The 13,991-nt window shown below is 39.0% G+C and overlaps 1 protein-coding gene across 1 annotated transcript in view; it reads right to left on the bottom strand.

The window, feature by feature from the left end:
• The window catches only part of C15H19orf12 (chromosome 15 C19orf12 homolog), a 31,801-nt gene extending 18,407 nt beyond the window's left edge, over positions 1-13,394 (bottom strand). Inside the window, exon 1 of the mRNA XM_059824773.1 lies at positions 13,364-13,394. The gene's annotated coding sequence lies outside the window, so the exon portion shown is untranslated. The remainder of the gene's footprint in view (positions 1-13,363) is intronic.
• Positions 13,395-13,991: the final 597 nt, after the last annotated feature.

Raw genomic sequence — 13,991 nt, forward strand, 5'->3', positions numbered from 1 at the left:
GGAACTCACAAGGGTAAGGCCTGGGGATGCAGAGTCAGGGGCCAAATAGTAATTATTTATACCAATTAATGCATATAAACAATGGTGCTGAAATTCCCAGTGATGATAACAGTAGCACTGAACCAAATTCATCACAGGAGACTGCACCTGTCAGGTATCAGCTCTTAGTACAAGGGTGTCCAGCACTGTCACAGTGGGAAGAGGACTGCAGCCTCTACAGCAAGGAAAGCATCAGCTCCATGCTCTGGGTTTCCACCCACTTCCAGCCCCTGCAGGAGGTGGGAACCCTTGCCACAACCTACACCCAACCTGCTCAGCTCTTGGGCAGAAGCATCTTCCCACTCTTGCACCTATAACCTTCAGCCTAGGAAAGAAACATATACCCTGGCACACCGTCCTTCAGTGCCCGTCAACTCCCAGTATAGGCATCGCAGTGGTGGTGGGATAACGAACCCTGTACAATAAGGATGCTGAATCAGAAGAGTTTTTAAGCACAGGCTTAATTTCAAGCATATATTATTTACACTGACAACCACAGACTCAAATGCAAATTTAAAAACAAGCACCTATTTAAACACGAACAAAAGCTTAAATGGTTTACTGCCCTGAGGCCCCAACTGTCAAGACATATCCAGTATGCCATAGTTAGTGGTAACAGCAAAGAGAATTATCAAGTGATGCTTCAGCAGGCTGTATGAACTGAGTTTGGTAGTCTTACGCCATGAACCACATATTCATTATTATAACAATTTGTCTTACTATTTGTAGCATCTAGGGAACCCCAATCAGTGCTCTATTGTGTTACAGACTGTACAAGTGCAGAAAAATAGGATGGCTCTTATAATGAGTACATCACAAGCCCCACTACCATAATTAACATTGATTAGCATCGATGCAAACAGCATGGGAAGACAAAGATTAAGCCAGTTTGGGAGCTGAGGTACTCTCTCACCCTTTAAGGTGGCTGCTCTGGTTCCCAACTGCAGAACAGAGGGAAGGCTGTTTCAGTGGGGAAGGCTGCAGTCTCCAGCATTCCCAGTCAGCAGCTCCCATGAGCACATTCTAGGACAGGGGATTCAAAGAGGCATCTTTGTCATTTACTAATCCAGTCTCTACCACAGGCAACTACGTCATACAATCCTGCCCTTAAAATTATCAAGAACCATTACAAACCAGTTAAGAGTCCTTTTTCTTCCTACTCAGGGCATACATCTCTGTAAATGTTACTCAGGTTGGCTGAAACAGTTGGACTATACTGTATATCTTTATGCATCAACCTAAATACTACAGAAAGATTGCTATTTACTGTCACAGATCAGTATTAGTCTGAAATGGAATGGATAGAACTGATATAAAACAAGAATCAGAGTAAGACTTTCAGAGTATGTAAATCAACTCAAATCAACACACCAGTACCGAACCTGCTCCCTAATGTTTGAATGGGGTATTTCCCTTGACTCCCAAAGCCCCTCTGCACAGCATTTGTTACTGTTCCCCAATACCGTTGTGAAGCTGTATGGTTGCAACCACCACCATAAATTCTGACCAAAAAGGACAGTTGGCAACTCTGATCTACTTAATGTATTAGAAAAAGACCCCAAAAAGCCAGAGCCACTTTAGATGAAATCTCAAAAGAGTGACCTTAATGGACATGGGAGGTGGAGCTGCATGTAATGAACTTTCTCCCTCCAATATACAGCCCTTGCTAGATCTGTAATTATCATATGCATCTTCTCATCCCAGGCCCATGGTATTTTTCCCAGGTTTGCCTTGGATATTAAAGCAGTTTTTCCTTTCCAACTGTAGGAAAGAGTGTCGACAGCTCTGTAATACCAGCAAAAAAAGATAACATTTTGAAATGGATAGTGTGAAATCACAGGGTTGAGTATTTTGGTTGTGTTAATGAAATTACCTTCATTAACCAAGTAAGATTCAAGACCCAAAACCTTCTTATGAACCATCCTATCCCCAAAATGTTTCTGCATGTTTTTATTGCATAACCTGACAAAATACGGCCACCTTGAATTTCACTTTCACATCCAGTACCATGGAAAATATATCCACAGAAAATACATTCACACTAGAAATTTTGTTTAGTTCTCCATGACATCACTCATGTCATAACCTAACTTGCAATCTGGTGTATCCTCAGACTTGGTGCACGTCTCAAGAATTCTCACATGCATTAAACTGAACATTTATGTAAATATTTGCAGGGTTATACTGTAGCCACAATTTCAAATGCAATCGGGATATGTTTACGTGCTCAACTGTAGTTAGGTTCCGGTGTTTTGCTACTTTTTGCTATTCTGGTAAAGTTTTTAATTTAATTTTTTTAAAGACACTTCCTACAATTTCACTCACAGGGAAATGAAAGATAATTCTATAAAGCCTAAAAATAAACTTGGATCTGCTAAAAAATTCATCATTTCACTCCCAGGCTTCCACAAGCTGGGCTTGTCTGCTTTAGGTTTGACACCCTTGAGAGCTACAAGCATGACTTACAAAGATGAGCAAGTTTACATAAGAATGATGAAAAGACCAATTTTTTTAAATATTTTCTTTGCCAAAATACTGTCTGGGGTACTTATTACTGAAGACATTTATTTTTGGCAATTTTTCACTCATTTTTAATACCATACTTCTGTTATTTGCAAATTTGGAGAGGTAATGTCCAAATACATACACTTCTCTACGTGTGATTCTTTCAGATTTGCTCATTACATTTGTTAAACTACTTAATTCTCAAGGATCTACTGGAGATATAGTGAAGACCCCCTGAACACCAGTTAAGAATAAACCAGTAATGAGAATAAATTACACACACACATCAATTGCTACAAATCCTGTAAGGAGCAAGACCTTTCTACATAAAAATCTGCTGCAGAATTAAATCCAATACATTAATAAAAGCCCTCCCCACCCAAATCAAACAATAGAAGTATAACAGTTACCCAATCAGTTAAAAGAATAAACCTTTTAAATAAATAAATTTGTGCTACACCAATTTATGTCACTGTGGTACTTAAGGCAAAACCTTTTAAAGGAATAGATTTACTGTGCATACAGATCTCCACTGGGTATGTGTAATTATGCAAAGGAAAGGCATTACTTTTAAAGTGGATGAATGGCTGATACTTTTTGATTTACTGCTAGAAACAGAAAAATGGTAATGGCATGAAATAAGCATTTGCAAAACCGTTTTGGCAGACAGAAAATGTTTGATTTACCTAGGGCATCCATCAGGTTCTATATTTTAGATCAAAGTAGATAAATGGAAAGGCAAATGGATATTTGGAAAAAAAAAAAAAAAAATCTACTGCTTTTCTGTCAGCCCTGCAAGTAAGTTAAATGTTTGGAGGGGCAAAAAGCCCAAGGCTCTTTGGATGGAAGGAAGTCATGATTCATTATTGCTCTCAGCTTTCTGTATTTACCTGGAAAGGCGAGAATTGCAGGGAAGTAGTTGTAACATTCTCATTCTGGGCCTGATTCTGAGAGGTGATCTGAAGGCAGCTGGCAAAGCTCAACTTTTCCATCTGACACTGGAAATGGATAATGTGGACCCTGGGTCATATTTTCCTCTCAACTCCAAGTTGTTCACCCTCTTTATCTCCTCTTCTGGCTTGAATTCACATTGGTGAAGAAAATATGTTCCAGTCAAGACACCCTTCCCTCGCCCAAAATCAAAACCCACTGCCTTCTCAGATCCTTCCTAAATTTGTGCAACAGGAAAGCACACTGAAGGTAGGATAAGGCTTACTGGACAATTATATGTGACAAGTCAGGAGACTGAAGAACCAAAAATCAGCTTCTTCCTATGGCAGAATTCTTCCTAGAGGTTCCTAGTGAAAAGCATGATTTCTGAGTGTGCCATGATCCTGCTCTGAACTCCTCCTATACTGAAATGCATCACAAGGAGTTGTGTTGTGTGTGTATTTTGTCCAACCCTTAAAGAATCACTAGACCTGTGGTACATGTGTTGCACAGATGGTCTGAACATACACAGTAAATACAAAATGTTTGGGACACATCCAATTTGTGGTGCTTGTGAAAATCCACAGGAGGGCACATGCACAAGAGCCCTAGCCACATCAGATTACTGTGAGTGTGCACATCATGTGCAGTGGGCATTTCCACTAAGTGCCAGATTTGCTATACATGCACGGTAGAAAGGATTTGCTCATGTGCCGAGAACAGGTTGGGAACACTAGACGTCTGGAAATCTTGACAAACATACAGAATCTTTGAATATAACCTCTCAACAGAATGCCTATTTGGGGAAGGACACATCTGGAGAAATTTACCATACGTCCCTCTGCCCGCTCCATCAGGAAATAACACGGAGTGGGATATGGCCTTTCCAGCTCCCTCCACATTGTTATGAACATGAGCAGCAAATCCATCAGCTATTTATGCATCCATTTATGCTATGGAAGGGTTGCCCAGCTCTTAAGAAGCCAAAGAGCAATCAAAACTCATGTCTTTTGCCCAGATAGGTAAAAAAGCCGGCAGGACTTATAATTACACAATAACAGAGAGCTGGCTGCTCTCTGGGATATTCACTTCATACATTTATCATAACACCATTAGCAGGTATCTGCTCCTGCTGATGTACATGGCCTGTGTTTTTAACTCACTAGTTTATCCTTGAACACTGAAATACCCGAACAGGTTACCCAGAGATGTTGTGGAAACTCCATCCTTGCAGATATTCAAAACCTGTCTGGACAAGATCCTGAGCAACACGTTCTAGTTGACCCTGATTCGAGCTGGGGGGTTGGACTAGATGATGCTCCTTCCAGCCTCCACTGCTCTGTAATTCTGTAATGAAGATTGTTCCCTTCAGTTTTGTAGATGCACTTGTCTTCCAAGAAGTAATTCATTGATCATACCTCTCACATAGCCATGGTCACCACTGTACACAGAGAGTTCAAAGATTCTGTGTTTGTAGAGCAGGCCAAATTCTCTGCAGCAATCAACAAAAAAATGATCAAAAAATAAGAAGTTTCATCAACAAGAGATAGAACACAGAAACACCAAGAAGGACAATGCTAGCCCCCTGCTGCATTCCAGTATCTGTGACTGGTAAACAGCCCTTATACATAAGGCTTTACATACACAGCTCCACAGATGAGATGAAAGCCAACACATCTTCAGACCAGGCTCGGCAAGCAGCATTCAGACCTTTTGTGCCTATATGCTCTCCAATGTCCCAAAGCTTATCTTCAGTTATGCCTCTCTGAAACCAACAGCAACCCTGCTACAGAATTCCACATACAAAAACCCTCAAAATCAAGACTCAAGACTGTAAGACCACCAAATGCAAGATGCATGTACACATTTAGCAGTCAATGTACCTATGCGAGCTGAAGATTTGCGCACATCCAGGGATATCTGAAAGTTACACACTTTGTAGAAAAAGCCATTGCAAGCTTCCATGCAAGGAATAAAATAAGTTTTAAAATATTGAGCTAGAAGTAAGGCCAGACTGTATTTCTCCTCCTGTAATAAATCAGCACTATATGTATATATTAAATCCAATCCCTTGATGTGTCCAGTTTCAGTGATAAAAACCTAGCGAGCAGGGCAAAAGTTATTGGGTAGAGATCGATATGCTTGCTTGTTGTCCTTGATTGGCAATAATGCGACATTTTCTCCTTGACTGTAAGAGGCGCTTTTGTGATTTGGGAGCATAAAGAAAATCTGTACTTGACAGATTTATATAGTAGGAATACGCTAATGTCCTTTGACCCGCTTAAGAATAAATACGACCTACCAAATTGTCATTTTTATGGGTATTTACAACTGAGGCACTTTGTAAACCTAAGAACTAATATTTCCCAAAGGAAATCTGTGCTCTCGAATCTTGATAAATTATTGAAAAATACAAGCCACTACCAGCCCTACAAATTTTCTCTTCTATTTCTCCTATTTTTAGTTACATAGGAGTTGTCAAAGCAGATTGGACCACTGATCTATTTCACCGGGTATATTGCTGCAGCCATGGCTAGTGCTTCAGAGAAATCCTATAATATTTTTGGCTATTTAATCAAGGCTGTGTAAAAAAAAATTCTTTCATGAAACGTGAAGGTTTTAAGTGCCCGATTGAAATATTAGTCATATAATTCTTTAAGCTCTCAAATTACTATTAGAAAAGTATTACAAACTATAATTTCCACAGCCCAAATGCCACCAGCTGTATTTGCTCTCATGAATGTTTTAGTTGATGCTTTAAACAGATAGTGCAAGGAATAAAATAAGCCATCCCAGTTCACCCAAACTCCAGTGCTCACGACTTCATGGGTGTAGTGCAGATAATCTGTAAATTTAATAACTCGTTTCTGACTAACTACATCCCTAGTTTCTTAATTCTGCAGGCCAGGTGACCCAGGAAGCCTTCACTTGATTGCTGTATCTCAGCTCCACTTCATCTCACCTACCCACTACACTTACCACATAAATTTCTTCTATCACCTTTATGCTGTCTCTGCCCACAAAAGCTCTCAGAAAAGACAAAGTAACTACCCGCAGAGGAGATAGGGAAACTAATGAGTTGAGGACCTCTGCCCTTCAGAATCTTCCTCTGGAAGATGACAGCGCACGACTATACCTCTATAGCTTGGTCTTAAGGAAACAGAAGTTTTTTACATGAAACTGATTATTAATATTGTCATCCATAGCAGAATAGTTGAAAGCTATTTCCTTTTATCCTTCTTCTCCAGCTGAAAGTTGACAAAAAGTCATCACTATTCAGGACAGTTTCTAAGACATGAGACTTGCAGTATTTTTCCAGCAGAACCTTATTGTTTCTCCTCTTGGTTATATCCCTGTACAACAGTGCAGATCCTCTCAAAGACATCAGATTTTGACTAAAGCATCATGACGTGGCACTCATCTCTACTTTTACTCCATTTCTAAGGGCAGCTGCTTTTCTATTTTTCTTTGCGCATCTGTGGACAACAAAATCTTTTCTCTATCACAAGAATGTCTTCATTAAGTCAGTTTCTGCCTTCAGCTTATTCTTAGTCTTCTGCATACTATAATCTATGTATATGCACAAGAAAGGCTTGAGAGGCAAACTGAAAAAGCAGGAAGCTGGAATAAACAATGAGGCAGGAACTGCGGGAAACTTGAGCATCTTTTCTTGCTCTTACTGTGCTGCCTTCCTTTTCAACCTTGTTTACTGTTGAATTTGGGATTCCTCCTACATTTGTATGAAACGTGATTTCAATGTCCTCTGTTTTGTGACCTCATTCTCATAGTGGTATGGCATGGCACAGCTAATACAGTGACTGCAGCACAAAGTCAAACAATTCTGAATTTAACTACTCACTTGAACACTTAATTTCGTATCAGATTTGGGAAATTTAGATATTTAAAATTTCTTGTACACTTAACTTACACTTTTACACTTAATGTTGTTCGCTAAGTAATAAAAAGGTCCTAAATACCGACTGATTCATCAGCTCCTACACTCTACAGTGTATATTCCACCTCCCTTTTCACAAGCAGTAAGACAGAAGTAGAAATTGCATTTTAATATACAAAAGGGAAATCAAAGGTGGACAAGGATTCAGGAACTAAGCTTAATAAGCAAAATGGGTGTTGCCTCTGCTTAACCTGGTATTAATTCTAACTTGTTTGTTTTAACGAACATGGACCATCTGCTCCCTTGACATTGACATCTCCTTTTTTTGAGATTTTCACCTGTTCCTCATTCTGTTCCTACAAGGATAAATGTTGTTTTCGAGAACAATTAAATGCCTACAGCAGAATGCGTCTTATTAGCAGAGGCACACCCAATAACCCAGCGTTCCACGCAACCAAACAGCATCTCTGTCCCATTCATTTCAAGAAGAGTGACGTCCTCTGGAAAAAGAAATTACGAAACATTAACACTTGCTGTCTGGCACTGAATTTACTTTGTGAAACAATGAAAATTTGACAGTGACAGGAAAGAGGAATGATAAACATAGAGTATTAGTTTCAGCCCAAATCAGCAAAATCTCTTTTTGACATCTTGAAACAAACCTACCTGTGAATAAGATCAACAGATTTTTAATCAAGATGATTACCCTCACACATCTTTTCCTATCCTTAAGTGTTTAAGAAGAAACATCTTAGGCTCTCCTTAACTTTAGTACTTCTAAAGCTTCAAACTGTAAGCAAAGAAACAGACTATGTTGTGAATTGCAACCCTTTTGCCACATGTGAAAGGCTTTCCTATTTGCATTGCAGAAATACTTTTTTCCCCCTAAAATTATCTCTGCATTTAAAGATTGGGGTGAAAAAGCATCTATTACTCTCAACATCTCACTAGAAACCATCTGGCTTTTCAGTTCAGCTACTGTCTCTGTTTCCTCTATTTTCTGCAGACCTACAGAGGCAGACAGGAAGAGGTGATGGCTTTCTGTCTGTGAGCAAAGCACAGGGGAGAAAGGAACTCATCTATGAAGGCTGGAATACTTCAGTGTCCCAAAGGCATCACTCTGAGATAGTGCATAGGCAAGTAGTAACTTTCCCAGCTGCAGAATAATCCAAGGAAAGTATTTAATAGGTCTGCCTGGACCTAAGTGTCAAAGTCCTTTTGACAGATGAAGTCAGGAGTATGAATGCAGTCAGGAAACTATGCAACATTTTCAACTTAACATTGACCAAGTATAGACTTTTCAATAGAAGATTCCTAACCAGTCACCATGTGAGAACAATGTGACTGAAGTTATTAGTCCTAACACAGGTCTTTAACAGACACCCTAAGGGAAATAGGCTTTTTATCCCTAAAACAAGCGTTCAAAGGATCAAATAATCCTTGTCACTAAGAGTCAAACAATGGTTAAGAGTAGGGAAAAAATATTGAGAGAAGTGCCGTAATGCCTCAACATGAACAATTTCTTCCAAACCCCAGTACAAGCACTGCTTCTTAGAAAAGCAAGGAGTTAATTGGGTAGGTTTCCCTGACACCTCTAAGGCAGGAATCCAGCTCTGTCTCTCTCTGAAGGATTTTAAGTTCTGATGGTATTTCTGCAGCGGGGACCAAAGAGTGGAGGGGAGGGTCAATGCTACTACACACCATGGCATGTTAGCCCACAAAAAGGCTATCTCAGGCCAATTCTCTACCCCTTCTAAACAATTTATCATTTAGGTCACATAGGTAAGCACTGCAAGTGTGCAAGAAAAGCCACAGACAGTTCTGTCCTTAAACTCAACTTCTAAGTTCCTCAGCACAGCAAACACTGACTGGATGTTAGGATGAAGGTGGAGGAAGTAAGTGAAGTTTTTGTAATGCAAACCTTTAATGTTGTGGGGTTTTTTTGGGTTTTTTTTGTTTGTTTGTATTTAAGATACATACATCTAAATCTGCTCTTAAACCAAGGAGCTGTGAATTCCAAACTTGCATTTTGTTACAGATGTCACCCCTTATTGCCATAATTATCCTGCAAAACTTCAGCTTTCATTTAGAAAAAATGTCTCCCTAAGCACACATACCAGCAGAGATGATCTTGGAAACATAACCTAGGTGTGAGCTCACAAAGTCTTAACTGAAGAAGCTGCAAACAACCTGAAACTACAGCAAACATCCCCATTCACTTCGCTCAAGAGAATCATGCAATGTAGCAATTTGTCACAGACTTCAAGATCTTGCTAAAGCCAAATATTTTGGTTTCCTTCCCCCTTCCTGCTCTGCCAGGACCTGCCTGCAAGTCCTTTATATTCTTCAGTTTCCTCCCACTGAGGATTTTGTTGGAATAGGTGCAGGAAACAAGAACTGGACTCCCACTTGTAATCAGGGAGTCTGCAGAGTCAAAATAATGGGATGAAAGAACAGCCTAGCAGCTGGATCAGCTGCCTAAATGACACACAGAAGAAAATCTCTGAAAATTCTCTGTAAATCTTGCAAGCTTATGTATTTTCAGCACTGAAATAGGTAAAAAAACATTTGTCTTACTAGGTCCAGATAAAAATATTTGTTTTATGAATGGAATGAGGGTTTGTTAAGATTTATACATTGATTTAGACCACAAAGTCTATTATTGTCAGTGAGTTGTATTTATCTGTAATTTCACTTTTTATAATTTAACCCCCATTTTACTAGGTATCTTTCTTGCATTAAAGGCGATACTGAATCTTCATGTAAAGTCATTTTGCTACACAAATGGACACTTACATTCTCTCTGCTGGTTCATAAGTTAGCAGCGAGAACCACACATGAAGTTCAGGTGGGCACATTAGGGAACTGAGCTGTGGGCAATTACTGTTATATTTTCACAATCTATTTTCAAGTTTTTTCTGCTCAGCACAGAATGGTCACGAGTACAGTAACTATGCAGAGCAAAACCTGAGAGAAAGAAGAGATCCAACAAGAAAGGGAGGCCACTATCTGACATTTTAAAAGGGCAAATCGAAAGTAATGAACACCCAACAAAATGCTCAATGTAGGATGAGGTGATAGCTTAGGATATACTTAGGATACTATAATGAGGCTAACAAGTGCTGTGTGTTTTAATGTAAATTAACACAAGATAATCTCTTCACATATTTAAGTGATGCACTTCAAATTAATTAATACATATTTAATAGAAGTCTTCTTGAACAGCTGTTATTTACTTCTGGAGTTTCTACACATTAGCACTGCCTGCTTTGTTCTGCTCTGAAGTTGTTCATGCTCCAAAGTACTTTAACAACTTCGGCTGTATAAAAATTGAACAGCCGTCCCAAAAGAGACAGCCTTTCTGATAACTTAATATTTTTACATTAAATATTCAAACACTTTCTGAATAAAAGGTCAAATTCTACTTACAGCATCTGTGTGAAACAGGCAAGCAGATGCTTAATGCTGCTATACAAATACTTTCGGCACAAAGAATGATAAAGAGTTCGCGATCAGTCATATTTCCAGTCTTTAAAATGAGCTTTCCTTTACTTCTGTTCCCTAAATTCTACACTTACCATTTATATGTACAATACAGACCCAAATTATGGCCTATTCCTTCCATAAGTGTTACACAGTGGTGTGTTAAATGAAATCCTGACAGTGAAAGTGCTATCTACAGTATTTGTTGCAGGTTATGAGTATTATACCAACTCATTAGGGTTTTTGTCTTACAAAGACTGCTGTGTATGACATTACTTCATTTTGACCTTGCATACAGCATTGAAGTAGTTTTCACTTAACCACCCCTTTTATTCAGATGAAAGCCCATTCGAATTCCAGTCACTTCTGAGTTTTTAGGATATGAATGAGTAGAAACCAATTCAAGAAACATGCTGGTAGCACATTATATTTTCACACTCACAGTGATGAATGTGACTTTTGGCAACTGTAATCAGTTTCTTTAAAAATAATTATCATCACTGAACAATCTTTATCAGTGTATCGGTTGTAGTTTTCAGCTGACTACTTGAAGATGTTTACTTTTATGGCACTAGAGCACTGGCTAGTGATCATTGCTTACATGTCAGCCTTACTTGCTTACAGGTTTACTGAAAATAACTTTCAAAGTTGGTAGCAATTGTATTAGAAAATATCTGTTGGGACAACCATCATTAAATCTTCTGTGTAATGATGTATGGGAATACATGCAACTTGTGAAAGGCCTGAAAACAGTCCTAAATACACAAAGGTGAAAAATATGTACTGATTTAAGCACACTGATATTACTGATAGCTAAATTAATTCTTCTTTTTGTAATGTGGTGTTTTTCACAATAAAGAGGACATAAGACGGAACTGATTATTCAGGTTAAGACTAAACCAGATCATAGAATCATAGAGGTTGGAAAAGACCTTTAAGATCATTGAACCCAACTATAAACCTAACACTGCCAAGTCCACCATTGAACCATGTCCCACAGTGCCACATCTACATGTCTTTTAAATACCTTCAGGGATGGTGACTCAATCACTTCCTTGGGCAGCCCATTCCAGTGCTTGATAACCCTTTCAGTGAAGAATTTTTTCCTAATATCCAATCTAAACCTCCCCTGGCAGAACTTGAGGCCATTTCCTCTTGTCCTATCACTTGTCACCTGGGAGAAGAGACTGATACCCACCTCTCTACAACCTCCTTTCAGGCAGTTGTGAAGAGCAATAAGGTCTCCCCTGAGCCTCCTCTTCTCCAGGCTAAACAACCCCAGTTCCCTCAGCCACTCCTCATAAGACTTGTTCTCTAGACCCTTCACCAGCTTCATTGCCCTTCTCTGGACACACTCCAGCACCTCAATGTCTTTCTTGTAGTGAGGGGCCCAAAACTGAACACAGGATTCGAGGTGCGGCCTCACCAGTGCCGAGTACAGGGAGAAGATGACCACTTTCCTAGTCCTGCTGGCCACACTATTTCTGATACAATGCTTTACCTGGTAAATATGCTGTGGGTGAATGACAGTGTGGAAGACAGATTTAGAAAGCATCTTGATGATCCTCAAATAATTCCACACTGCCTATGCCAGCAGCTTGGAGTTAGAGCTGCAGATGCAAGGAACAAGGAAGATGACCTGAACTTTTTTTTCCTCCTGAGTGTGGCTGGTACAAGACTGGGTTAGTTTTCAGCTAGAATCAGTTTCCTGATCCTCTGAGGCCACATGAATGCTCCTGCTGGCACAAGAGAAGCAGTGCAGACAAGTGGTTGGGACGGAACTGTTGGTTTTGATGGAAGTCCAAACACACAGCAGATTAAAATGCCTATGTAAATGTGGACTTTGACAAAGTAGTGCCGGCCACAATAAACAAGCACCTGAAAGGATTTCTATGCTTTGAAACTTTATCAGTGTATTTAGGAGGAAAAGGGAGAAAAGCAGAATGCCAAGGTTGTCATAGGGTCTAAAGAATCTCTTTTCCAGGAGGCCAGCACACCAAAGACATCTCACTGTTTTTGATAGGAGCCGTGGGAGACAGACTAGTCCAGAAAAAAGAAACCCGAGGAGAAGACTTAATCTCATATTGCAGTGTTCTGGAATCACCATGATGTTAATGAAACTAAATTTCTTGAAAATCTTTTTGCCTTTGGAAGGAGGATGTATCTTTTGTTCAGAGAAGCACGGGCACTCTGCCAGCTGACACAAAGAATGTGTTTGCATACTTGCTTTGATATTTACAATATAACTTTCATTAGCATCAGCAGAAGCCTGATGCATAGATGTCAAGGAAAGAGAGAGATCCCAGAGGACAAAGTTAGCTCCCAGTCCCAAGGAATGAAAACATATGCCCACATTTTATACAGACATGACATAACAGGCATTCTTTGGGTTATTTTAAACTTCCTTAGAGCTAAAAGATCAAATTCAAGGGGAATCTCTTACAACATACCCAGTGAGACTGTCATATTTTTCCTCTACATTCTACAGGAAAAATGAAAATCTGTGTTTACCTGTCAGCTTTGGTAGAAAGGTTCCATCATAATTACACCTTGAGTATTGGAAGGAACCTGGCAGTTTTTAACATCACTAATACTAGTCTGGAGAGGTACAACACTGTAGGAGCTTGCTGAAAAATAACAATAAACCTTTATTAAATTTTCCAATTTTTGCAAAAACATTCTGAGTAAATTCCAACTCTACTTAAAATGCAATTAAATATTTACATTTATTCTCTAATAAGTATTGTAAGTAAATCAATTTCCCAATTATCTTAAATTTTTGTATGGTATACAATTACTACATTTTTGTAATAAATGCACAATTCTAATGAAAAAATAATGATCTTGAACTTTAATAGAGCCCTTCATTTGAGGAGATGAAAGTGCTGTACATTCATTCATTTATTATGTCTTACAACCCCTGTGTGATGTAGGTACTATTATCATCATTTTACAGATGGGGAAACTGAAAGGCTAATTAACTTGTCCAATTTACAATACTCTTAGCTGTAAACTTAGGGCATCCTATTGTACTCACAGGCAAAACAAAACTCAGCTCACCTGTGATGAATATTTACTACAAATTCTTAAACTTCGTAAGTATTTTGCTTATAGGAGAGAATATATTACACAACCCTTT

This window comes from Gavia stellata, chromosome 15, assembly GCF_030936135.1.
Source record: "Gavia stellata isolate bGavSte3 chromosome 15, bGavSte3.hap2, whole genome shotgun sequence".
NCBI lineage: Eukaryota > Metazoa > Chordata > Aves > Gaviiformes > Gaviidae > Gavia > Gavia stellata.